At 38.0% G+C, this 27,713-nt stretch overlaps 2 protein-coding genes across 4 annotated transcripts in view; one reads left to right on the top strand and one right to left on the bottom strand.

Annotated features, from left to right (window-relative positions):
* CTNNA3 (catenin alpha 3) overlaps positions 1 to 27,713 on the top strand; it is a 1,399,627-nt gene that overhangs the window by 555,985 nt on the left and 815,929 nt on the right. The window lies entirely within an intron of this gene.
* Positions 1 to 27,713, bottom strand: part of LRRTM3 (leucine rich repeat transmembrane neuronal 3) — a 166,750-nt gene that overhangs the window by 136,138 nt on the left and 2,899 nt on the right. The gene's annotated exons all lie outside the window — the stretch shown is intronic.

Genomic DNA, 27,713 nt, shown 5'->3' with positions numbered 1-27,713 from the left:
TCATTTTTTATAATGATGGCAGTTAGCAAACTTGCTACAAGATCTTGCTATTGAACATTCCGTAAGTTTGCACATATATTACTATATCACAAATTTGTGTTTTTAATATTGTGATAACTATGTCAATATAATTGAAATAATTTGTAATTCCATGTTTTATTTTATGCATTTGAACATTGTTCTGAGGGTGAATGGGATTAACTAGTAATCCTCAGCAAAAAAAGCTAAGAACCACTCCTATTTTAGGGTTACTAACAAGATTTCTGTAGATTCTTCCTTTCTTCTTCTACCCTTTACTGCTACTGCCCTTGTACCTCACCCACCTCATTTCCTTTTTAATTGAACCCATAAAGTGGAATAAAAAAAAAGTTTTCTACCTACCACAGAGCCTATACCACCCTTAAACCTTGGTTTGGGCTGTTGTGTTAGGAAGTGATGCTTGTAAAGTGAAATGAACCTTCCAATAATTATCAGAATGTCAAAAATGTCATAATATTTGATTCAGTTAAATGTCTTGTGTTTCTCTCTTTTCTCTTACAGGCATTTATGAATGATTAAATTATGTTTTTATGCTAGATATTATCTGAGAAAAGATAATTCCAATTAGCAATTAGTGCTGCGCCCTAAAACTTTTGAAGTTCTTATCTACTTCTGTTTTGCTGTAGGGTTTTGAATAAGACATATTGAAAAATCCAATCAGACTTAGCTGGTATTTTCTAGACAACATCTGGTCTGACAGCTAAATCTGTAGTCAGGGTTATAAATCAAAATGGAGCTGACTTGGAAGTGATGTAGAAATGCAGAAATGCCCCATGATTTTTGCAGAAGATTTTAGATTGTTTGTTATGTTAATGTAATGGCACTGAAAAATAGCTGCTATATTTTAAATTTTAAACATTTTCATTATGAAAATGGTTTTATTGTAATCACTTTACTGAAAAGTAAAGTTATCTGCAGAAAGAAGTCTGAGAGTTTGAAGAGAGCAAGAAATATATTTAGGGAGCCTGCTAGAGGTGAATAAAATGTTTCCCAAATAGCTATGGGGATCAACTCATGAAGCTTACATACCTGGATTGATGAAACCTAGGAAAGGAAATAATTATAAACTCAGCATAACCTAGCCTTGAGCTGGTGCCTGCTCATGCTTGAAAACTAGGACATAGCAATGTAGATGTAGAGTTTATCTAAGATTGGGGACTTGCCAGGTGGCTTTGGTAGAAGAAGATGGGACCGAGACAGATAGTGCTTTGTGAGTATCAGCTAAGTGTCTCACTCTTGAATTTCATGCTGGATAGAGAGAAAAGTGAAGCTAGAAAAGAAAAATAGGCTAAGAAATTAGGAAGGGCTCAGGATATTAGAGGCTGCTACGAGGGAAAAGTAAGTTCAATTTTTCCGAGAGTAGAAGATATGGCATGGAGGTTATTTGGACGAATAAGGTCAGAGAATGTTAAACCTGGAAGTAGCTGTAGAGATCATCTGCTTTACCCGCTTCATTTTCTAGGTGATCCAGAGATTAAGTCTCTTCCCCAAATTCTTACAAATAACCAGGGACAGAGTGCCCAGAACCCAGTGGACTGGACTCTCAATCTCTCCATTGCTTATTGCTACGAAAACAGAAAGAATGATAATCCTGACTCCTCTTAATAAAATAAATGAGCTTAAGAAAGATTTCATTATCTCCACTGAGCATGAAGATTGAAACAAGAATAAAAATAGAAATCCTATCTTGGCTTCTAGCTCAGAGTTCCCTAAGTATGCATCCAGGCAGCTGCTGAATGTTCTGGAAATTTTCTCAGAGAATGCCACCATTATCACTGAAGGTTGGGAAATATGAAATTACATAAAGAGCAAGAAGTTTTGAAAAGAATAAAAGGTTGTCAGAAAGATGGATCTGTAGCATTAGGACACTGAGCTAACTTCTGCTGTAAGCCTTTGCCCGGAGTCTGTGGGTATAACAGCAGCAGGCTGAGCATGACAATTAGGATTTTTTTCAACATCTACCCTGTGGACACCAGTGCTCAGCGGGACCTGTGCAGGAGTGCTGTGTGTAATTAAGAGAAGGCTCTGTAGAAAGGCTGTAGGGGGGAGATAATTCATTTTCTCTCTCTCTCTTCCTAGCCAACCCCCCCAACCCGCAAACAGAAGCATAACTACTAGGATACATTAAATGAAATCTGGCCTATTAAGGGCACTTTCAGAAACCTCCCACTTCTTCACTAATGTATCTTGAAAGTGCACTTTCAACCTCAAATCTTAGCTCTCCCTATCTTAATTCCCTTCTCCCTGGTTTGAGCACCCATGTTTAGAGGCTCTCCGAAAGGAAGAAGGTGCGAGTCACGCGGAGGGCAGTTTGCTGCAGGGGTAGTGGGACAGAGGGCTTCTTTGTCCAGTTTAGCTGTGGTGCTGGAATTTTGACATGTGCTGTTGGCTCTGGGATAAGGTTCTGGTCCCAGCTGAGTGAAAGCTTGCTTTGGTTTTGTTTTCTGAAAGTATTTAATAAAATGGCAGGATTTGGTTACTTGCTTATTGAATTCTTTTGCCTGGGAAACATGCAAATTCTGAACCCAGCTGCACATTTTGACAAAGAGATAGCAATAATCTGAGCTATATGCTATTTAAAAAGAAAACACTTTTAAAAAATTTTCTACAAGGGCAGAACTATCATATACAAAGTTAAGCCTTTTTAGAGCCTGGGTTTAAATCTGCTTTCAATTAATAGCTTTCAGAAGCTTTTCTAAATAACCTTGAGGCACAGTTTTTCTTACAAGAAAGCAGGTGGAGAAAAAAAAAGGTCTATGGTTTGTTAACCGATAAAAGCTAAATTGCTAAATCTACCTGTTTCCAATAAATCACTTGGGCCAATTAGAACATTTATTTTCCTCCTTTCTCTTGTATTCAGTCTTCATTAATGATACCAGAGATGGACTAAATTTGGATTATCCAGCTCTGATTTTTAATTTCCTAGAAGATAGTACTGCAGGCTAGCAAGGAAAAATGACCAGAATCACATAGCTGGTGTGCCAGTAACTGAGTTTGCCCCTCCAGTGCTAGGCGCCCTCCCTCTGCACCACATCCAGGCCCCTGAGGCTACACTTTACGGAATGCTTCAGAGGGTCCCTTTGCTCTCTCGCTGCTTTCATTGGGCTTAGCCATATGTAGGTCCTCAAATACAAGTCCAGGCAGCAGCAAAAGAGAAGGGACATAATTCTTATTTCTCTAACTCAGTCCTTTTATATTGCTATAACAAAAATACTATAAACTGGGTGGCTTATAAACAACATAGAGTTATTTCTTACAGTTTTGGAGGCTGGGAAATCCAAAATCAAGGGGCCAGCAATGTCATATTCTGAGGAAGGCCCTCTTCTTGGTTCCTAGCCTGTGCCTTCTCACTGTGTCCTCACCTGGCGGAAGGGGCACAGGATATTTGTGGGGTCTCTTTTAAAAGGCACTATCATCCCCTTGGAACCCTCATGACTGAAGCACCTCCTAAAGGACTTACCTCATAATGCCATCATTTAGGGGATTTAGGATTTCTACATATGAATTTTGGGGGCATGCAAACATTTAGAACAGACTCACTGATTAGTAGAGGCTGCATTCCCAGTGGCCATCTCCTATAAGCATGTCTTTTGGTAATTCTGGCATCCTTATCCTCCCTTGTCCTGCCACAGGGTGTAATGGAATCCTGCTGTCGCTGCTCCAGGCATCTCACCATCCCTGATAGCTCCCTTTACTCTCCCTTTTACACAGCTGCAAAAGTTTGCTCTGTTAACTCTCTTGAGTCACCCCTTTTGAGTGTACTATTTCCTACCAGAATTCACCTACATCCCCCTGCTATGCACCAGTGATGGGACTGGGACCCAGGTCACCATACCCTATTCTAATGCCCTGTCCAATTTGCCCAAGTGAAAAATCTTGTAATATCCTTTTTTTTTTTTTTAAAAAAAAAAAGATCAAATTAACATCTATAAAACTTCTGGGTCTATTTCTTCTAAGTGTTTCAACTTGTCTCTCACATAATCTTTTTTTTTTTTTAAATAAATGAGCAAATAAAGATTTCAACCTAAAATGTTAATGACAAGTTATACCTCACTTCTGTTATCCATTTGGTACAACTGGATTTGGGGAGGGATGATTATTGGATCCTTGATAAAGTTAGGCTTCTGTTGATCAACACAGGAACCATTAAACCCAAGTCTTGTCATAAGATGATGGGTGAAATTTTCCCATTTGCGCTCTGTTGCTCATCAGGAGATGTTATGTCAGGAAATGTGTGATTGATACATATCATGAATTTCATCTCCACAGAGCTAGGTAGCATTATGCCTTTTTCCACTTATCTCTTTCTAATATATCTCCCACTTCCCTAGGTTTTATTATTGCAATAGTTTTCTTTCCCCAAGGCAAAGCCCTTGGGCTCTCATACCTCTCACTTACTCCACCATTTCCTCAAAAAGCCTTTAAACTCCCTACAGCTTTAGAAGGGTAAAGCCCTCCGCCTGGTCTCCTGAGGGTTAGGAGTAAACAGGACAGTGGTTACTTTGAACCTGTTACTCAGTCTGTTTTCAGGTTCATCTTGGCTGAATTTGAAATAATCTTGGTGATTTGTCATGGCTAAATTCAGCCAAAGGCAATTAAGCAACCACTTAGGAGAAATACAGATGCATCTATTTTAAAATAGCCAGAGTGCTGACGTTTGCTATGCATGCATGGAACCAGAGCAACAGGTAAAAACTATAAGCAGCATTAATTTCACCTTGAAATAACAGTGCTATGCCTATTAACTGTTGACATTTTGTAGAGAAGATTTCACTGGAGGGAAGCTGACAACCCTTACTAGCTTTCTGCAAAGCCTGTATCTTTCTTCCTAAGGAGTAGAAATAATGCAATTGTTTACTGCCTAGATGACTTCCAAGGATTCTCAGCCCAAACTCTGCAAGCCAAGAGTTGCAAGAACTAATCTAGGGACTTCGTTAAATCTGGATATCAATTGGTTTTGTGGGGTCCATACTGCTAACAAGATAGCAGGCAATGTCCTCTAATTCTTTACCACTCATGTAACTATCACTCCACTGGGAAGACCCCACTCTGCTTCCAAAACATTCTGTGAGAATCATGTGGTGGGCGTGGCTTAGTAAAACACAGAATGCCATTCTTGGCCCCCCAGTTTTTTGATACATTAAGTCTGTGCATTGCTAAGAAGTTCCCAGGTGATGCTGATGATGCTAGTCTTCTGTTCCTTATAAACCTCTATCATTGCACCAATCACACTGTGTTGTCATTTCTTGAGTCTGACTGTATTGCCAGTCATTTAAACTATGGGATCTATAGATTCTGTAGTCACCTTCCACACACCCATCGGACCGCCCAAAACATACATTCAATAAATGACTGAGTGAATATGCTTTCTAGTGAATAATTTTCCCCCATTGCTTATAATATCGCAATTAAACCAGTTAATCAAACTAATCTTGTAAAATTAATGTTCTGCAAATCTCCACAATTGGACTTACCTTTCTACATGTTCTTTTTCTAAAATGGTTTCTCTTCTATCCACCCATTCTTTTTCTAACCATTCCTTTTTCAAAATACCTACTTCAGAAAACCCTCTGAGTTTTTTCTATGTTTACACTATATAATCCTATATAATTTTACCTTACTGCTAAGTTCACCTTGTAATAAATCATAAAGATTATTAAAATGCCATTCTGTTTCGACATTACTTTATAGGAGTACATTTTATCTTCTCTGATTTTAAGCTTATATTTTGGTATCTTCCAACAGTACTTATCATGTCTTTTTATAACAATCCAATCAATAAATGTTTATTAATTGGTTGCTAGTGAGTGAATAACTATTGACTGGGATCAATTGCGCCACAGAGTAGGAAGTCACTTTTCTATGATTGGAAAGTTGGTGTATTATATGTCAGATGCTTAACCTTGGTATCACCAGCATCTAGTCTGGCATCAAACAGGCTGAACGAATGCTTGTTTGATTTGATGCATACTTAAATCTCTTAATATTTGTGTATAAACTGATCATTTTAAAACCGAAAGCAGTGATTTGATAATTCATATCTCAGACAGAGGAGACTTAAAGATTTCATAAAGAAAAAGAGGTGTCCTTTCAGAATCAGAGATCTGAACTCAGCCACAACCCAGAGGAATTTAGTTTATTTCTTTGCCATGAACTTCTGTTTATAACTATTTTGACTACAGGTGCCTTGACTAGGAGAGGGATGTTCAGTGTACAGAATTCCCAATATTCGAAGAAATTCCGCTTGTATTGGTGCTATGTCACACTTGTATTTAACTCACTAACCCTTAAAAAACAAACACAATAAGCAAAAAAAAGTGAAACTAAACAAAACAAAAATATTAGAGTCATCAGGGTAAGGGAAGAGAAATAACGAAATCATGGATTTGGCTTTAAGACCTTGACAAAGCTTTACTCAGTCATCAAATATTAACCTCTCTGCACCTTGTCATCAAATGGAAAACAAAAGGACATACATGCCCTGAATCACCTTCAAGGCCTCTTGTAACTTACAAAAGATTTCCTTTCTGAATGCTACAGACATATTGCTTATATCTTTTCTCTCTGAAGACTTGACTGTACCTCTTCATCAGCTGTTGAAAGGTCCTATCTCTTAGCTTGAGTGCAAAAGTGTCATCTGTCCCTTTTCAAACCCTCAGAACTCTTGTGTGCCTCTGAGAAGCTTTGTCCTCTGCCGCTGCGTGCCTGTGTGACAGCTGCTGTGCCCCCCTCCAGTGGTGACTGAAATGATTTCTGCACCTGTCTTATGCTGAAAAATATTGGGGGGAGGAAATGGACTCAGCATGCCGCAAAATATTGACTTGTTTCCCATATTAAGTGTAGCTTCAGAAAATCATGGATCTGGGGTGAGAGACAAGCAAGCCAATTTGTTAAGGGCACTGGCTGCTTCCCTGATGTATGTTCTGTTTATCTAAATGGCCCTGGTACAGGGTCTTCTGTCTATTAAAGATCAAGATTCACTGTCATTTTAGAGCTCAGCTTGGAGATGGGCTCTGTGAAAAATGTAAACAGCTTAGTGAGACCAGGTGAGATGAGCCTCTCTCCTTATTCCGCCCCCCCACCCTGCCCCCACCACACACACCATTTTCTGTCCTCTAGATGCTTCCAACTGCAGTGTTAAAGATTTTCCATGCTGAAGTAAATATTCTAAACTAGTAATCTAATTTTCTTAAAGAAAAAAAAATAAGGATTATGAAAAGTAATAAAAGGCAGTAACGTAGAGTGGTCAAGAACTTGGATTCAGGAATAAGAAAGGCTTGAGTATATACTCCATTTGCTGTCCTCACTAGTTCTATGATCATGAGCATATTATAGTTTCTATGTTTTAGTTTTCCTATCTAGAATATGAGTAAATAGTGCTTATATCACGGGGTTGTTATAAGAATTAAATATGTTAGGAAAAGTATTTAACCTAGAGCTTCATAGTAAGTCATTCAAAAGGAAGAGTTTTGTGTTTTTGTTTTTGAAATAAAATGTTATAGGAAAAGCTGACCATGGCTTGTGGTCTATATTATGTAGCAGAGCAAAATGACATGTCCCCTATTTAAATAAGCATCCCTCCTATTTAGGGGGAAGTTACCATTCAGACAAGATATTACTAGTATTACTCAGTGACTATAAGAGAGGTGCTGAATTAGATCAGGATTCAAATTCTAGCTCCGTGTGATTGCGCTTCAATTTCTTTACCTGTAAAATGGGATAATAGCCAACTTACTGCACTATCCAAAACTTCTAAAAGCTCTTTCTGTGCCCATCATTTGGAGCCCTTTACAGTGTGTCCTCTACGTGAACTCAGGACTGTTCGGTAAAGATTAAAGTGGTTGTGGCTCAACTAACAGCACTTACAATTTAGAAATGACTTTATAATTCACATGATGCTTTTATATTTCCAATGCTTTTTCCATGTAGGGCCATTCAGATAACTGTAAATGGTAAATATTTGTTGAAAATATATGAACTACATGAAATGTAATGTCTTATGATACAAACTGTATTCCAAACCTCATGAATATTTTTGGCAAGGGTAAGAATCACTTATTTAGCATACTAGAGTTTTAGCATGACTATTACAAATGACATTCATTTATTCACACGTTAATTTATTAAATGGACATTTACTAAGCATATACTATATTTCAAATCTTGCCTTAAGCATGTTTGGGATACAAAAAAAAAATGTGTAAAATTTTCTTACCTGTAAAATTTCCCTGAAAGGTAATATATGGACTTAACTAAATATAGCACATGTTAAAAAATAATACTACAGATGTAAAAGTATTAATAACAGTAATAGTAATCATAATAATGTACAGTTGAAGTTGAGGGAGAAAGAAAAATCTTTTAGCTGTCATAATTAGAATATAGTTCATGAAAGAGTTGAGTTTGGTCATAAAATATAAGATGAGCCCAGCCTGCATGGCTCAAACTATGACCTCCTGGCTGAAACAACTATGAACCAGGAGGTCACAGTTTGATTCCAGGTCAGGGCACATGTCCGGGTTGCAGGCTCAACCCCCAGTAGGGGGCGTGCAGGAGGCACCTGATCAATGATTCTGATCATTGATGTGTCTGTCTCTTTCCCCTCCCTCTCCTTTCCTCTCTGAAATCAATAAAAATATATTTAAAAAAATAAAATATAAGATAAATTTGGCAAAAAGGAATGTTTCATGTAGAAGAACCAATGAGGTGAGTAAATTAGAGGTGGGCTCTGAGGCAGATATTCAAAGAGTGGTAAGTTTTGGTTTTGTTGATCAAGTGGTGGAAGGGTAACTGCACAAGAGAAACTGAAAGACTAGGTTTGAGACCAGTCTTGGGGAGATGTTAGAAGATTCAGAGCTCTGAAGTGACAAGTTCACCATGCAATGTCTGGCTTTGGGGCCTGTGATTCTGAACACTCAGAAATCTAGTAAAATGCTTTTCCATTTTATAGTTTCAGTAGCCATTTCTCTCTGCAAACATTCTTGGAATCACGAAGTATTTGAGAGAGAGATCCTTTTGCTTGTGCTTTGGGAACACAGGTCTTGTGAAGTTGGTGGCTGCCAGAGTCCAGCATGTCTGCTGGTGTTTGCCAAGCGTAAACTAATAAATGTTCATTTTTGTACATTATGAGCATTTGAAATATACACAGTGGTACTCTAATCATGTTTAATTCTATAATCACTGTTGAGAGGAAAATTTTAACCTATTAGATACTAATTTTTATATTGGATTTGGTGATTTTTTTAAAGGAATCTTTACTATAATATTTCCATGCGTGATAGTTTATCAATAAATTTGGCAAAATATATTTGAATAAATAAAAATTATATAAATATTGAAAGGAATTCTAGGGACTAAACAGGCAGGTTTAGGGAGTCTTAGAGATAAGGAGGGTCCATGGGAAAGGAATGCATAGATGGAGACTTGAAGATGCCAAAATCCTTATCTTACTTATACAGAGGATAGAGAGATACCACAGGAAGAGGGGGTCCAACCAGATGGAAATATTTCTGGCCTGTGCAATTAAAACAGCCACAAGCCAAGGACAGAGGTGTCTCTGGCCAGAGCAGCCAGGAGATCAAAGGCAACTCCAACAAGCAATGTAAGGGGGAGAGATGAAGGGCGGCACCCCATGGGCTTTGAGCTTTGAAACTAATTCTATGTAGGAAAAATAGGGTCCCAAATTAAGGAAAGGGACCAATAAGTAAAGGTCCGATTCAATCAAAGAACTGCAGCATATATAAAATGGAGACAAAGGGACACGAGGCAGGATTTTTTATTTTTCCCATTAGAGAGAAGAGAGAGAGAGAGAGAGAGAGAGAGAGAGAGAGAGAGAGAGAGAGAGCGAGAGCGAGCAGGCTTTTCCCACTGGGGGAGGCCCTTCCTAGGGGGTCCCTTTGGGAACACCCCTGCCCAGACAGAGTCTGTATCTGCTTCCAATAAACGTCTACATTTTTTATTAAAGAAGCCTTCTTGTCCGTGAGTTTATTCTTCAAACTCCGTGAGGACAAGAACCCACGGGAAGAAACGTCTGCACCCCAAAGCCCACGTTTCAATATGAATGCATTCTGTGATGCTCTGACCCCATTAACCACCTTACGAATATCATAAATACAGATTTAAATTTTTCACTAATCTCACACAATCTCTGCTAATAAATGTGGTTGTTTTTTTTTTTTGTTTGTCTGTGTGTTTGTTTTTGTTTTTTCCCAAAGTCTCAGAAGCAAATAACCCGAACAGCAAACAAACAAAAAAGCCATCGTTTTTAATTTATTTGAGGTGGAATTATTGCTTTTATCTAAAAAATAATACAAGGACCAATGAAGAGAGCCACATTTGACATCTCCACATTTCAGAGAATATTTCATTGGAATACATATTGGACTGTTTTGTGGTATATATGATTTATGAATTATCACTGAGTTTCTGGGAATTTTTTCAGTTATTTTCAATAGAAGAATCTGGGCAATGAAGGGAACAAATATAACAGATTGTTATCATTTAATATTTTCAATATTGTCAGTTTGGGTGATTGCTTATATGGATTACTAGTCAAGGATAGAACACCCCATGTCATTGTGGTATTCTTCCTGTAGACATAAATATTAGAAAGAAAGTGAGCTGTGCTGAATCTTATGGTTAAGCTCCATAAATCAATGACTCTTAGATAAATAATGCATTAATCAAATCTTCTCAAGTAGAACTTTAATTGAGAGCCTTGAAAATAAGAATGGACTAGTAGTTGCAAAATATCACATAAGAAATATAGGAATAGTTCCACTATCTTGAAAACACAACTCCATGTTTTCTCATAGGTACATTTATCTTTTATCCTGTTCCTGATCTAGATTTTTCGTAAATATTTATTTTTTTCATTTTGTCCACTTCACTTTTGGGAAAATATCTGAATTCAGTCAATGCATTCAGTAAGCTTTACTAAATCCTATGTTGTGTATGTGTAGTTAGGTCCTTCAAATATCAACTCCCCCAATCTCTCTAACCAAAGCCAACCAATGGGGTGTAATTTGAAAATTGCCAGATGAGCCTTCTGCCTAAAACATACACTGAATGGCCAGATTATTATACGTTATTATTATGATCTCTAAATGCATAATAACGCATAATAATCTGGCCACTCAGTGTGTGTGTGTGTGTGTGTGTATTAGAGGCCTGGTGCATGAATTCATGCATGGGTGGGGTCTGGCCAGCCTGGCCAGGGGGAGGGGACATGGGTGGTTGGCCGGCCTGCCTGCTGGTAGAACTCCTGGTTGAGGGGACAATTTGCATATTAGCCTTTTATTGTATAGGATATACACTGAGTGGCCCGATTATTATGTGTTCAGAGATCATAATAATCTGGCCACTCAGTGTATATTCCTCCATTGGCCAGCCTAGGCTAATGACAGTGAGGGAATAGTATATTTTATTGATTTAATATGCATCCTTTCTAAATTCACCAGGATATTTTTAAAAATTAGACATTTGAACAGAAAACTAAGAAAAGCAGATGAAACCAAGGGTGAGAAAGGTAGACCAAAATACAAATTATGAAGTCCTGAACACTTGTTAGAAGTGTTTTTTCTTTGATGTGTTTGATATTTTTAGCAGGAGAGAGGGGTGGGGTGGCATGAGGACAGGATCAATTATATGTAAAACAACATATTTTAAAATTATTTAGAAAAGACTACTGTGTGATATAGGGAAATAATTTTAATAGCATTTTAATAGTAAAAACAGCATTGAGTGCCACAGATCTATTTCCTGGAGTTCTGTAAAGGAACCTCATAATGCAAGTCAATACTAGAGAGCCATCAGGGAGCAATCAGAGAGTAATTGGACCTCTTTGTTACAGCACTGTCCTGGGGCCCTGCCTTGGTGAGCTAATGATTTAGGCATTAACACCTTGATGTGAGGTAGTTTACCCAGTTGTTTTTATATAGCTCTTGGAGGAGGGCAGGCTTTCTAGGGGCTGAGGACCAGGCACTGAGGCTTTGCAGGGGAGGCTGGCTGAAAGAGGGGATTGAGGCTGAAAACAAGGGCTACTGAACAAGAAGATTGCCTCCCAGTGCTCCTGAGAGCTGGCTCTGTCCGTGGCCAGATTTTAAAAGTGCAAAATAAATTAAGGTTGCATTATATTTACTGCTATAAAATATAAAATGAGTGGAGAAAATTGTTCTCTAGCAATTCCCGAGTCTCCCATGTTATGGAGTATATGAGATAGGAAGTTCACCAAAGAATTCCCAGTACAGGGGTCCATGGCCATTCTTTGAATAAGAAAAGGATTAATTATGGGATGGGGAGAGGTGAAGGGACTGTGATTAGGTATCTGTAGATATACAACTATGCTCAAAACTATGAATGATTCTCATATATATATATATATATATATAAAAGCCTAACTGACCACCTGACCATCCGATTGTCCGACTGGTAGCTATGACGCGCACTGACCACCAGGGGGCAGACGCTCAATGCAGGACCTGCCAAGCTGCGGTGACTTGGCAGCTGCAGCTCTCTGGTGACACACCCGGAACCAGAGAGGAGGGAGCCCGATTCTGGGGTGCGTCACCGAGAACTGTCCTCTCACAATCTGGGACCCCTTGGGGGATGTCGGAGAGCCGGTTTTGGCCCGATCCCCACAGGCCAGGCCAAGGGACCCTACCGGTGCACAAATCCGTGCACTGGGCCTCTAGTGAAAGATAATGTCTAGCCAGAAAGAAGCAAGACCCCAAAGAGGGTACAAACTTTATACCATTTATATAAAGTACCAAGACAGATAAAGCTACTCTTTGCTGTTAGAGTAACAGGAGTGGTTACTCCTGGAGACAGGGCTAGTAATTGGAAGACTCAGAGGAGCCTTTTGGGGTGCTGGGAATCTTTTGTTTCTTGATCTGGGTGCAAAGAACACATGTATGCCCATAATTCATTGAGCTGTAGACGGTACCTGCACTTTTCTCTGTTTAACATATGTCAACAAAAAGTTTTTGTTTAAGCTATAGAAATGTCTCCCACATATTAGAGTATTGCTAACCTAGTTATGCCTCTGCCATCTTTTCTCAACTTCGCAGCATGTAGGAGAAATCAGTCACTAATCCTAATGGCAAGGTAGTTATCATTGGATTTCAAATCCTTCCCTTGTCCACTTCCTCTCAGATTTATGCAACAGTTTTTTTTTCCCTCCCCTGCTGTACAGAGATACAAAACTACATTTAAATGTCATGTTTAATACTTGATGCCTTTATTATCAAATAATGCCTTATATTATTACACAAAAGACCTGACCCTGAGGGTTTCTCAATTCTGTGCTGAGTGTCAACTGGAAACCAGTGCTAATACTGGAAAATAAAGGGTCTGGGATCAGTGTCTAGATCGGCTTTTCAGGAGTCCTATGAGAGAAAGAAATCAGAGTAGGAAAGAGTGTCTTGAAAGCATATGATGGGAAGATCCAAAATGTTAGCATGCTATAGTCAGTTTCTAATTTCAGACAGTCATTTCTCTCACATGTGTTAAAATGTAAAAATAAATCTAATAAGACTTAGCACTTCAAAGTCATTAACTAATTAACTAATGAATCCACATAACAACGCTATGAGGTTTGTGTTAATATCTACCACTTCACAGATCTTGTGCCATTTAGAAACTCTTATAGCTCTTTTCATCTCTCCTCTTTACACTGTCTTTATTTGTTTGTTTGTTTTTCACTGTCTTTAAAAAGAACTAGTTATTATCATGTCTCTAGTGAAGGGCAAGTATCAAATTTTTCTCTTGAAAGAGAAAATCCAATGCTTTATAAAGAAGTGAGTGACTTTCCAAACCAATCAAATAATTCACTGGCTTTCCTGGCAATATAACTCCACATTTCAAAAATCCTTTGTCCTCTCTTATGTTTTGTTTGCCTTGAGGAAAAACGAAAATCCATTTATATGCCTCTACATAGTAGGTGCTCAATAAATGTCCATTAGAATTCCTGTTTTAGAATTGTTTTAGAGAATTCAGTCCTCATTTCATAGACTCAATTATAATTTTTGAAAATATGAATATTAATATTTTATTACTGCCAAATGCCTAAAGTATTTCCCACTAGAAATGAATTAGGTGCTAAATTACATACGCCAGTTGGCTCACTACAATAGTAATAGCGTATTCCCTTCAGCATTTAGTGTGGAAGGATGTGGTATGTGTTTTGGGAGAAAAATGAAGGGTGGGCATGGTCAGACATTACAGCAACATTTTAAAGAGAGATTTGAAAGATAATGGACTCAATGCTTGGAGTAATATTTCTGAAAAGTCAATAATACTGAATTGTTAGAAGATAACACTAAGCTTAGAATTTTTTTTGTTGTGCTAAGCAAAATTTTTACATAACAGTACTTAATATAGAAATTCCATTAACAGATACTAACAGAGGGTTTCCAAATTTATGGTAAGCCTTTTCTGGGTCTGATTTCATGATTGATTGATTAAGCTCCAGGGATATATAATTATTTTCCATAGATTGCAGACTAGGTAATTTAAATGGTAAATGTGGGAACTTGCACTTTGTCATTCATATCAACTTGTAGCATCATGAGAACACCTGGTAAGAGAGAGGGGAATCACTTTTATTGGGTGCCTGCCATGCAAATATAACATAACAAATATATGTTATCTCAGCATATCCTCAAAATTGCCCTGAGATGTGAAGTACTGTTCCATTTTACAGATGAGGAAACTGATGCCAAGGTATGCTCTTAGTGTAACTGATTCAGCCTGTAACCTCTCCCCTCTACCAGGAAATTAAAGTAGTCTTTCATGAACAGATGTAATTTGAGTATCTGCAGGCCTCATGTCTTACACTGGTTTTGCAGGTATTCATCTGTGCAGGCATTTAATACAAACTTAGAAATAAGAACCTCTTCTTCTTCTCCTTTTAATTTATTTGGCCTCCCTCCCTTCAGCCACACTCACTCAGCTCCCGCGGCTTGAATTCTGGCTGGCACGGGCGCACTAGTGCGGTCAAGGCTGCAGCTGTTAGCATCCCCTCCTCCCAGGCTCCTTCTGAGTTCTGCCAATGAGCCCTGCAGACTGATATTGAGCTCTGCAGTTTATGTGACAAATAGCTTTTGTGGCTTTTCCTATCACTCATAAATTCTGGCACCATACGGGCTGTTTGTCAGATTCAAATTCCATATATTTGAAAGGAAAGAGTTGAAGATTTCGGCATTGAAAGTGGACTCTACCCATAAGATTTATTTGTAAATTTTACTTTAAAACTATCCGGAGAGAAACCTAGAATATTCGCCTGGTGCTGCCTCTCTGCAAATGATTTCCATCCTTCTGCCATAAATCTTGATAATGCGTCCTTTAAAATGTGCCTGAGAAATGCATTTCATGTTTATAGGGCTGGATTTTAGTGAGTCAAATTGTGTTTGGGCAGTATGTCTGCCGCTTCACGTTCCGGGTGACACTGGAGGAAAATGCAGACCCCGTCCTTCAGCTGCGGCTCTGAGCGAGCCTGTTGTAACCGTGCATGTTAATTAACCGAATCGGCGGAGGAAAGGCGGCCCCTCTACTGTGGGGTGGCTGTCTGCCTGGTGAAGTGCCTCCCGGGGAAACAGAGGACTTCTATTTCTTAAACTGCTTTTCCCCCATGCTCTTTAAGAGTGTTGGGCCTTTTCTTTTCTTTTTTTCCTTAAATTATAGGTGGAGAAGGTTTCATAAAGTCTAAAATGATTCTCTAGCAAACTCAGTTGCCTTTTTACACCCCCCCCCCCCGTCCCCCCGCCGCCACCAAGTTACTGCAGGATTCATGCTGTTCTTGGCACACACAGAAACATTTATAAACCTAAACCTGTTTTGTCATGTTACCAGAGATGGCATCTGCATTTGGGTACAGTTGAAATACAAACTGAAGATCAGATAGTTAAAAAAAACCACAACACCAACACACACACACACACACACACACACACACACACACACACACACACACACACACAACTAATCAGTGGGCTACTGTGAGCTGAGCCAACAACATGGGAATAATTTAACCATTGATTATTTCTGCACAACACAGTGCTGGACGTTAAAACTGAGTTGAATATGAGGAGATAGTTGGGGCTCAATGATTTATGTGCAAATTTGACCTCTGGACCTGTAATTTGTGAGCCTGGCATTGAAAATTACTGAATAGGTCCTGCTGGGAATTCTTACCTATATGATTGGTTATAGGTGAGTTAAGCACTGGGTTCTTTTCATTCAGCTGTCACTCTATGCAGAATTTCTTGAATCTAAAGTATATTAGTGCTAATTTCAGAACAGTGGTTTTCCATCTTTTCAAAGTATGTCATGGAACCCAGGGCCCTAGACCTGAGCTAGACTAAGCAGATTCCAGTACTACAAATGGAAAATGGTAACAAAACCCAACCACTTCTGAGTTCTTCCTCTTTAGTAAAAAATTAAACAAAGAAATCCTTCTTAAAATTTAAATAACCACTGAATATATATTAAGCAAGGGAGTTATAGGTTAGAGGTGAAAAAATGATACATTGTTCATGAAGCCCTGGGATGGATTACAAAGAGAGGGACAAGGAATGCTGTTCCTGGAATATTGTTAAAAAGTCCATTAAATTAGCTTAGAATTTCAAATTGAAGGTAAGAAAATGATTGCAAGTTTCTCAAAAAATTCTTGTAGCTATGAGTTTTTCTGACTAAATAAAGGTTTTCTTTCGGTTCTCTTATTATGTATATCCAAAACATGAACCTACTCCATAGATGACAAGATTTAACAAGGCCCAGAGCCTGATCCATACCTCACACGAAGAGGAATGTTTAGATGTTCTACAAATCTGCCCTGCCTTAGAAATCGTGATAAAAAATGAGACTTAAAATATATATTAGGGAGGAATTTATTTCCAGTTCTGAAATTGGACTATAATTACAAAATTACAGTTCTAAATAGAACTAAACAAAGCTGTTGAATACAAATAGATTTTTGACTCTTTTAAATTAAATTATTAGACTGTCATTTTAATTATTGCTTTTCTAAGACATAACAAACATTAGTATTTACCTTTTAACCAGGCCAGAAAATGCATATTCAAGTAGTGAAAATTGACTTAGAAGCAAAAGTTGGATAAGGGAAAAAAAATGAAAGAAATTCTAATGAGAGAGAAGAAAGAAATTCAGTGAAAAAGAGGAAGAGGGTAAACAGAAGTGAGTAAGGGAGAGACACTCAACAAAGGGCACATGCTTTAATTCTATATGATCAGTTGAGCCTCCTGTATAAGCAGTGTTCAGTGGTAATAAAGATGAGCATTAACAATTGTCAACTTATGAGTATTTGATGTTTGAAGCCTCCAGTAGAATAGTTGCTTTTAAAATGTGTATAAGATCAGAAAGACAAAGACCTCTGACCTCATCTCTCTGAGAGTGTAGGGTAGAAGTCCCTTTGTGTGTTTGGTAAGAGAGGGGAGGCCTGGGTATGTGTCTAACGCAGAAGTGTTGTGGGACTGGGGATGAGATAAGGAGACATCCCAGCTAAAGAGAGAGAAGGACCTTTTCCAAGAGGCAGTGGACAGAGAAGTCATAAATATATGGTTTTTATAACAAAAGGTAACTACTCAGCCTCGACTAAAATCAAGATGTATTCATACTTAGACTTAAATATTCTTTCTTTGATTCACATTCTTTTTAGCTCTTGGTCACTTTAACATACCCCCTAAAATGTTAATACCTTTGGTAAGTATCAAAGGAAAGTCATTGGTAGGTTATTCATGACACAGCAACAGTTTAAACTGAACCCAGTTAAATGATAACTGAGAAGAATCGATATGTGAAAAGTATATATGAAATAAAAACAAAAATGTATATGTAGACTATATACATATGAGGTTGACAGTTACCTTATAATATCACCAGTAAGTCAATTCAACCAATATCAATTCAATCTGAATTGAATAAATCTAAATTGTACAGCCATGAATAAAATGATGTACAATTATCACGGGAAGAAGAAAGAAATGAAATGGTCCATTTCCTCAAAAAGGGTCTGGATACACATTAATACCTCTAACACAAGGCAGCTTGTGGTGTTACCTCCAATAGAGGTACAAAATATGGGAAACAGCGAAGGGCGAGGTTAAGAAGCCTTCTAGAATGAGTGGAATTTGAGGTGGATCTATTCTAGAAAGTCTCAGAGGTTTCCAAGAGAGCTTGGAAGGGAGGAAGTTCATTTCATCACAAAGGAAAATGATTGACCAAAGCACGGAAGTAGAGAAGCACATGCTACTTCAAGACCTGGCCGGTGCTGGAGCCTGGGAAGTGGTGTGGAGACGTAGCTGGGCTTCGTGGGGCGCGTTGGGACACTGCTTTTATATTTCACATCACTGTTCAGTGTTAACCATGTGCCCATATGCCCCTGAGTTTATGGCAGTTTAGATTCTATTTCTTGAAAGTCTGTCAGTTATCTGTTTACTATTCCATATAAAAATAAATAGTGGTTACTATTAAAACAAAATGGGGTACTGAAATTGTTAGCAGTTAGAGCTAATAAAGGGAAAGGGAAAGTTACTATTATGTGCCAAGCTTTGTATGAAGTGATTTTATCTAAGTCATCTCATTTAATCATTATGGGATCTATGGGAATATTAAATAATAATAATACATCTAATTTGTCCAAAACAAAGTACATAAAATGTTCAAGAAATGCTGATTCCTGATTCTTTACCTTTAACGATTCTGTGATGATTACATTGTTTTATTCTTTTTTTGTGATGAAGAAGCTAAGATTCAAGAGTTTTTAGTTGTTAAGTCCCAGAGCCAGAATCCAAGCTGGTTCTTCCTGGATTTCTAGTCCAACTTTCTTTTTATACAATATTGTCTCTCCATTGAGAAAAACTAAGAAGAAAGCCTGTGCATATGGAATTCACTGAAGATCTTTCTCAAACTATAGTTTTCTGAATGAAACCTGGATTATTGGCCCTGCATAGGTTCCTTTGCAAAGGCCCAAACTTATCTTTGAGAAAAATACAGGGCATCTATATAGGATGATTTCATAAGTGTGTGGAAGAAAGGGGCCACATGCTAACCTGACAAGTTTAAGGAAGGCCTGCATGGCGGTCTTGCAAACTCAGAGATCTAAAGTAACCACAAAGGATGGTCTGAACTTAAACTTTAACTAAAAGCAATTATGGTGGGTAGTTACATCCTAGGCAGGTATCTTCACTGATAAGGCCAACCTTTACCTTAACTGAGCCTGTCTGTCTTTTTGCATCTATGATAACATACCCTTGAAGTGTCTGGGTAACTTGTAACTTCCCTTTTTCTGGACCCCTTGGGGCACAACCTAATGTGCTGGGTGCCACGATAGATACCACAAATTCCTTCATTATCATGTTAATTGTTCCTGCACCCACCTAAGTATGTGTCTATCATTTTACTTTTTATCCAATCCCAGCGGTTTCCCCGCTTTGCTTTCTCCCGCCTCTCTGGTCTATCACCAATGGATTTCATGTAACCCACCTACGTCCCCTCCTTTGATTGCAATGTATATATACAGATGTAACCCGCCATTTTGGAAGCTTTATCTCAATCCATTGAGGTTCTGCTTCCCCGCAATTGTCGACAGTTTGGCTCAAATAAACTCACAAAAATTCTTTACAGGTTTGAATGTTTTTCTGTTAACAAGTGCTTGTAATGCCATTTGCCTCCAGAAGCACTTTACCCAACCCTGCCCAGTATGCTTGCTCTTAGTATATGACTTTCGCACCTTTAGCTAAAGATTTTTATTTAAATGTGAGTGCTCTTACGAGGGACAATAATACTGGTTTAGATCTGGGAATAGATATTTGGTAAGAAGAAAGGAACCCAGAGAGCCCTCCCTGTTGGTGGAAGGAGGACATTCCGTGTGGACAATCCTTCTCCATGGAGAAAAGGCGTGGCAATGGGAGGCTGGGGAGACAGAAGGCGGATGACCCAGACTTGTCTAGATTGCAGTCTAGGGACAAACCCAGTCTGTCTGTCTGGTCGCTCCAACCATAAAACGGACAAATTTCCCTATGACTTTCTGACAGGATCAACATGTGGGGATTCTAGAAAAGCAGGTAAAGTGATACAGTCTAACAACAGAGAGAGTATCTGCAGGCAGAAAACAACACAAAGCAAACAACCAAAAAGCAAGCACAAGAAACCTCTCTGTTAGCAATGGAAAATGGAAGGAATGTGAAGCTTAATATGATGGTAAACTTGGGAGGGTAAATCAGATGTTGGGAAAGTGAAATACAGCATGCTCATCATTTAGGATCATTTGTAGATTAATAAATAGATGATATGAGCCTTGGCCTCTGTTTTTAAAAAATCTACCTTGTCCTTATTTATTTATTTATTTATTTATTTTTTTAATTTGCAGCTAGCGTAATGCTTTTGCATTAAGATCAGGACATGTGAGGGAGACAACCAATTGATGTGTCTCTCACATAGATGGTTTTCTCTTTCTCTCCCCCCTCCTCCCTCCCTTCCACTCTCTCTAAAAAAATCAGTGGAAAAGGCCCCACACATCTCTGTGTGTTAGACCATAAAAACAACCAAAGTGAAGCCCATAAAAATATATGTAGATTTTTATACTTACTACTCAGTCCTCCCTATAAAAGTCCATAGGACTAAGCGAATGCTGCCTCTTAATGATGAGTGATGGGCTGGAGTGGGTGCCACAAGTTGGGAAAAATACTATATTGGAAGGTTAGAATTTACCTATCAGAGGGATATCCTAATAATAAATGATTGAAAGTCATTTTTAGTGGGAACTAGAGATGTATAATTTGGCTTGAAAAGTCTTGTGTGGGTAGGGTATGAACAACTTTAGGGCAGTCCTATAAAGAAGGGGCAAGGTATAAGATTAATGGATGAAAACAGTCAATATAAGGACTGTGTTTTTATATTTTAAAAACTATGTAGATATTCCTTGCAAATAATAATAACTCAATTATACAAAAATACACACACACACACACACACACACACACACAAATAAATGTGTAATAAAAATATATCACCTTATAGGACGGTTATGGATTTTTTCCTAAGTATCAGTGACAAGCCTAGCTTGGTGAAAAACAAATACACTTATGTAATATGTTATTCCATTTTAATCATCCTTCAGTGATGTTATCTAACTTTTCATAGGATAAATGGCAGTACCCTAACTATTTACACCTTTTCACTTTAAAATTTAGTGAAAATAATGCAAAATTTATTCAAAAATCAATGAGCACAAGCCAATACTGATCCTAAAGTGCTGAGTTCATTTTTAAACTTCTTAGACTTTTTACTGTTGTAATCTTATCACAGGTTTAAAGCCACTCGACTACTTCAGCCTCCACATAATATCTTTTACAAGTCTCCTTTAAATATTCCTGTGGGATTCTGATGGATTGTATCAAAAGGGGGTCCAACATGTTTCTTTTTTTCAGAAGGTATAGCCCTTCCCCCACCCCCGTTGAAGCCATGAACACCACTGAATAGTATATCCTCACTATTTGAGGACATTTTCTTTTTACCCCTCTTTATCAATAAGTTAGAGCCCCAAGAGTGATGAACAAGGATTTAATTTCATTGAAGTCCTTTGCTCTTTACTGGCAAAACATATTTTACACCCCGAATAGATGGTAATTATTATAGTTAAGCTTTAATAGAAATTGCCTTTGCTAAGTATAGAATTTGCCTTATCATTTTATATGTAAGACAAAGATATTTGCATTTTATTCCCGAAAATTCTGATGATTGGTCTGAGTATTTCTCATTTGTGAAATGTAGTTGAGCACTCTCATACATAAAGTCCTAAATTCAGTTTTCTAGGAGTCATTTAATTTAAAAGGAAATAGTGGGCTTTAATATTTTACCAGCCCGTAATTCAACTATATTTATTCTTTCCTCCATTGAAAATAAGTAGACACTAAAGAGGTAGTGTGTCAGCTATAGAGGAAAGGGGAGATTGTCAAGAAGACTTAAATTTCATTGAAGTTTTAATTTTTTTTTTCCATTGGAGATAGGCTGTTCGTTGAGTGAGAAGATCAGGTTGTGTTGATTTATATGAGGGAAGATATTTTTTGTTGTATAGGAAGTAGAGGGCAATAATTTAAGAGTGGAAGAAAGGAATAAAGAAAATTCATGGCGGGGGAGGGGCGAGGTGGGAGTCCTTGAAAAATAAAAATAAAATATAGAGAAATGTCAAGAAAATTATGAGTTGTCAGCCCTGGCAGGCATGCTCAGTAGTTAGAGCATTGGCCCTCATACCAGAGGGTCTCAGGTTTGACTCAAAGCCCATATCAGGGCAGATGAGGGAGACAACCAATAGATGTGTCTCTCTCACATGGATGTTTTTCTCTTTCTCCCCCCTCCTCCCTCCTTTCCACTCTCACTAAAAAATCAATGGAAAAAATGTCTTTGGGTGAGGATTAACAAAAAGAGAGAGAATTATGAGTTTTCATTACAATATGTGCTGAATAGAATAAGATAGAAGCTTCTTTTTTCAATAAAATGAATTATTATTGTATATGGATATTCTGTTATTAGAAAGTACATTGTAAAATAGATTGCCTTTGCTTGCTCTTTCATTTTTATTCTCTCTGTGTTCCTAGAATTCTCCTTACCCAACTCAAGAACATCCACCAATAATCCCATAAAGGTAAAGCAGCATAAAATTCACAAATGCTTTTTCCAAATGAAAACCCACTATTATCTCTGTTCTCCAGAAATTTCAGAGAAACCTAGCTGACAAAAAGGAACAGTTTGTCGACTTAAATTATGAGAATTTTGGAATTACACCTGTTATATCATACTTGTTAAAACCAGCTATATCCAGTGAAGACAGATTTATGATTACATTGGTAAATTTTTTCATGAAAGGCCCATGAAGACCCTTAAGTATTTAATTTTGCATAACTGAATTGGTGGTTACTCATAAAAAGAAACCTTTGTATTCTTTTGCTACTTTTTTAAATCCAGTGCTCTTTAATGACAATAACTTAAAAATGAAGTCTATAGTAATTTCAATACTAGTGGAAGATTTTGGATACTCTTTCACTGGGAAAAAAAATGCAACAGCAGAGTAGATGTCGTGTGATTAATACCTTTTTGCTCAATAACGATGTCATCTTGCCATAAATGTTGAATTTATAAAGTCAATGAGGGCTCAAAATAGCGGTATTGGAAAAGGGATGGATAAGTAACATCTGTTGATTCAAAGGCCTTGCTATAATGACTGATTTGGGAAACAGTTCAGATTTGATGCACTTTGATAATCTTTCGATTCAGTGTTCTAGGGTTGGTGTCTTTATTTATGTTTATTGTACATTGTGATCATTATAGATAAACTCCTAGACTTAGATAACATGGGATGGAAGAAGCTGTGTTTTTATGGAAACTAAAGGTCAAACAGAAATTAAGATCTAGACTCACTGCCATTAATGTCAAGTGGATTTGGGCTTGTGTAATGCAGAGGTTAGTTATGTCTTTATAACCCAGACCAAACACAGAACACTGACAAACACAGCTCAATATCTCACTAAGCACTCTTTGAAAAGAGTAAGTAGTTTACAAAGTACTTCTCTTATTCCCTTCTCCCAATTACCTTGTGAAGTCAATAACATATGCCCATTTTAACAGATAGGGACGTTCAAGTTTAGAACAGCTAATAATTTGCCTGAGATCACTTGATTAGCAAGTGTCAGAAAATCTTGAACCTAAGACATGTACTCTACCACATATGGCTGTATTTTCCTCAAATAAAGAACTATTTTATGTTCATTTCTCCATAGCATTTCTACTGTATTCTACTCCAGTATGCAGGTATCACCAATGAGTTTGGAGACTAAGCAAAATTTGGGTCCAATATTGTAGGCTAGTAGATTGTAGATTAGAGAAACTGTCATTTTCACCTGTGTGTTTTTTTTTATTCATTTTTAAGAGTCCCTTAATACAAGCTACTGAGCTTTCATTAATTCTATTTCTCTTACAATATTTATAATTCAAATTTACCAACATTACTTTTCATGCTCATAGTATCTTCCAGCTGCCTCTGATTTTTAACGCAGTTAGCTAAGAGAACACAATGGCTTTGCTACAGATCCGGGGCAAGGGACTACAAGCAGCAACACAGTTTGTGAATTTTTCATTCTTCATTGGTTCAATTCTCATGTGTCATATGCGGAACTCATTTTGTGTTTGTTAGGCTTCATGGCCTGATGCTTGTTTTTTCTGCTAGTCTAATTCACAGTTTAAATCAACTGCGTAAGTTCTCTTCTCGGTAAACATGAAGGGAAGATATTTCATGCACCTACAGCATCCCCCCAAAGCCCTGCCAGATCTGTGACTCTGACTCTGCATTATCCTTCCCCAGAAGGAGAGCATAATTTCATTATCCATGAATCATCACCTCTTGGATTGTAACATCATTGTCAGAGAGTCTAATGGAACCGCGTTCAGCTGGCTGCACTGGGGAGGGAGAAAGCTGGGAGAGAGCAGTGGGGCAAAGCTCAGGTCACTGGCATGACTGACAAACTGGAGAGTCTGCAGCCAGAAGGGGAGGCCTCCCTCGTGTGATAGTCAGACATTCCTACTGACTAGTGAAGAGCTGATGCTGATTCTTTCCATATTAATGCTGAAGTTTATTTTTCCCAACCTAAATTACATCACATTTCAGTAGCCTGCTGATGGGAAACGTTAACCCATTTAATGAAAAAATATATATGTGGCCAACATAGATGAATGTGAATACTTTAAAGCATTTCTTATTTATTCTTATTACCTTATTTCGAGTCCTCAGTACCAGTTCTATGGCCTGTGTTTGGGCATTACTCAGTAAGGCACTACGCAAAAAATAACTTTAAAAACCCACTGTAACTTAATTTCCCAGGGAGATAAACTCAGCAAATTCCAATATGATTCACAGATCAAAAGCTATATGTTGTCAACCACGTTTCTGTAAAGATTCAGGATTTAAAAACTGTACAAAATGTGTGAATAGCTGTGGTTAGTCTAAGCCGCCACTGGAGGTCACTCCTGCTCCACAGAAATGCAGTTTGTTGCCTGTTGTCTACTTAGGTAGTTGATTCACTAAATCAAGGAAAAAATGATTTCAGTTCTTTGGAAAGATGTAATGTCAACATCCTCGGAAAATATAAACTAATTTAAAAGGAATATATCTTGCATAAGTATTCCTCAGAAGACCGTGACACTGCGACTATTAACTTCATGCTGCGGTAGCACTGTGGGTACTGGGGCTATAAAAATGGGGCCAAACCCCTGCAGTTCAGAGACTGAACTGCATCTCCTCTCTGACAAAGCATTCAAAGCACTGACTGAACCCCTCTGCCTCCATGTGTCTCTGCTGTGTAGTTCAACAGGTTAGGCTGTTTATTTAACTGTTGTCACCTTTGAGGAAATTTGCAATAGAAAATGGAATATCAATTATATCTCTCAAATATGCAATGAGTTTGAAAAAGTAAACAGATTTACGGTCTGAAGTCCAGAAAGTTCCATGGGGTTGGGGTGAGGGCAACAACTTTTGAGGAGGAGAACATGCTCCAGTTGGCTTTGCTAAATTTGTGGTGGTGAACAAGTTATGGTCTTACTGACAAGAATTAAATATTTGAGCTCAGAAGAGATGAAGAACTAGAGAAGCTTCATTCCTCAAAAGGGGAGGTCTTTTTTAAAAATTTTGCAATTTCATGTTCTGAATCAAAATGAGTTTTACTCTCTAAAGGATTTTATTGTGGTTCTTATTCATTACTAAATTCATAAAGAATTAAAGTTACACATTAAAAAAAATGACCAGCCCCTAAAATGCTGGTCATTCATTTCATCTTACACACCAAGTGGCTTTGAATTTTAGAAACACTTTCCAATACAGCAAATGTATTTTGTATATACTAGTGGTACCAGAGCACTGAGAATTAGCAAGAATTCAAAAATGTAAGTATAAACATGTCTTGCTTAAATTTATTTGGTATCCATGACAAATGAGGCAGAAGGTCAAGTCAAAGAATAGAAAAGAGCTTTTTCACGTTAATACTGCATTTAATTAACACAGTCATCTTTAGTACAGATGAAAATGAGTCTGACCAAAGAAAATTTCTTTTTTAGATGGCATATGTATTTACTGACATTTATGAAAAATGTAAACTTACAACTTCAGTGAAAAACATCACAGTTGGCTCAGTCATCCAGTTCATAGTACTGTAAGGTAGTGTCTGCATTATTAATCCATTGGGAATCTGTGACAATTTGCCATTAATAAATGTATAGTCAATAATTTTTCGTGGGTAAATATACTGTAGCTATGATGCTTTTCTGAACTGCCATCTATTTTAAAATTTAATTAAAACCAAAGTCCACTTTAAATGTTCCTTTTTCTTTATTGCTTATAAAAGTGTTTTTTTTTTTATAATCTGGCTTCCTTGCAATTATATTTCATGGTGACTTGCCTAGATTTTTGCCTGTCAGCAAATTAAAAGCCCCCAGACTATATAAAAATGCTGGTAAAAATAGCCATTCACTTTTGCTTTTTTTGCTGCAGCGATTCTGTTTTGAAAGAACAGGGACATGGTTTGGCAAGCCAAATGAAATGAAACAGACTTAATGTTGCAATTCCTGATTTTTACTACTGTGATTGAATTGTTCATTTTGGAGGATGAAAGAGGATACAGACTAAAGACATTTTTTTCTCAAATATTAATGAACTGTGGTCAAAGTTACTTAAATCCAGAAGCTATGATATTTGAGCTGCAGTCAATAAACTTTCACCTACGACATAAAACCATGCATGCAGCTTGCACAGTGCCAACAGGGTCGGTACAGAATCATACTGATGGATGAGTTCACAATACAGATGCGCATAGGGACACCGTAACACCAGCAATAGAAAAGCAAAGACGAGTGCCATAGGGTCGGTCTTCTCCATCTAAGGTTTATTTTGTACATTTAGGAAGGTGCTATCAAAATTATCCTTTTTAACGAGGCTCTTGGTGGAAAGCATGTCTTGGAATGTGTTCTCTTTACACATCTGAATGAAGTGTCAGTCATTAGGGGACTGGTGTGTACAGGACACATAATGGAACACAACAGGACAGCCTGACAAACCCCAAACAGAGAACTGAGGACGCTAATGATTCCACTCCCTCCATTAGGGCCCCGGCAAGAGCTGAAATGAGAAACTCTGGGAAGCTCCCAACCCCATGCCTATAGCAAGCTGCCTTCCCATTTGCAAGCCTGGTCTCTGAAAAGTCCCTAATGGGAGGAGCAGTGGGGAAATCTGCCTCCTCCAATTTGCTTCCTGGCTATTTAGTTAATGGGCTTATTTTGGAAATGTAGAGGCTAGAAGAAATGGACAGGGAAGCCTCTGGTCTGATTTCACAGGGATGGGTTTCAGAGACAAGCTCTCAGGTCGGAAACTTTGTATTTGTACCATCTCCTCACAGTTGGCACTTGTCTCCCCGCAGCATTTTAACCCTTCGACACTGTTCCCTAGACTTGCCTCATCACAATTCAGACGCCCCTGACACCGGCTGGTGGTGCTGCTTTTACCCAGCACCATCCTTGGATAGCTCCCTGCGGTTTTCTTTTTGAGCTAGGCATTGTTTCAAGGCTCTGTCTCTAAATGTTCCTGTCACCGGGCATTCTCCTGGAATCAGCTCAAGGTC

Source organism: Plecotus auritus, assembly GCF_963455305.1.
Source record: "Plecotus auritus genome assembly, chromosome: 9".
NCBI lineage: Eukaryota > Metazoa > Chordata > Mammalia > Chiroptera > Vespertilionidae > Plecotus > Plecotus auritus.
This window is presented reverse-complemented; position numbering and strand designations above follow the sequence as displayed.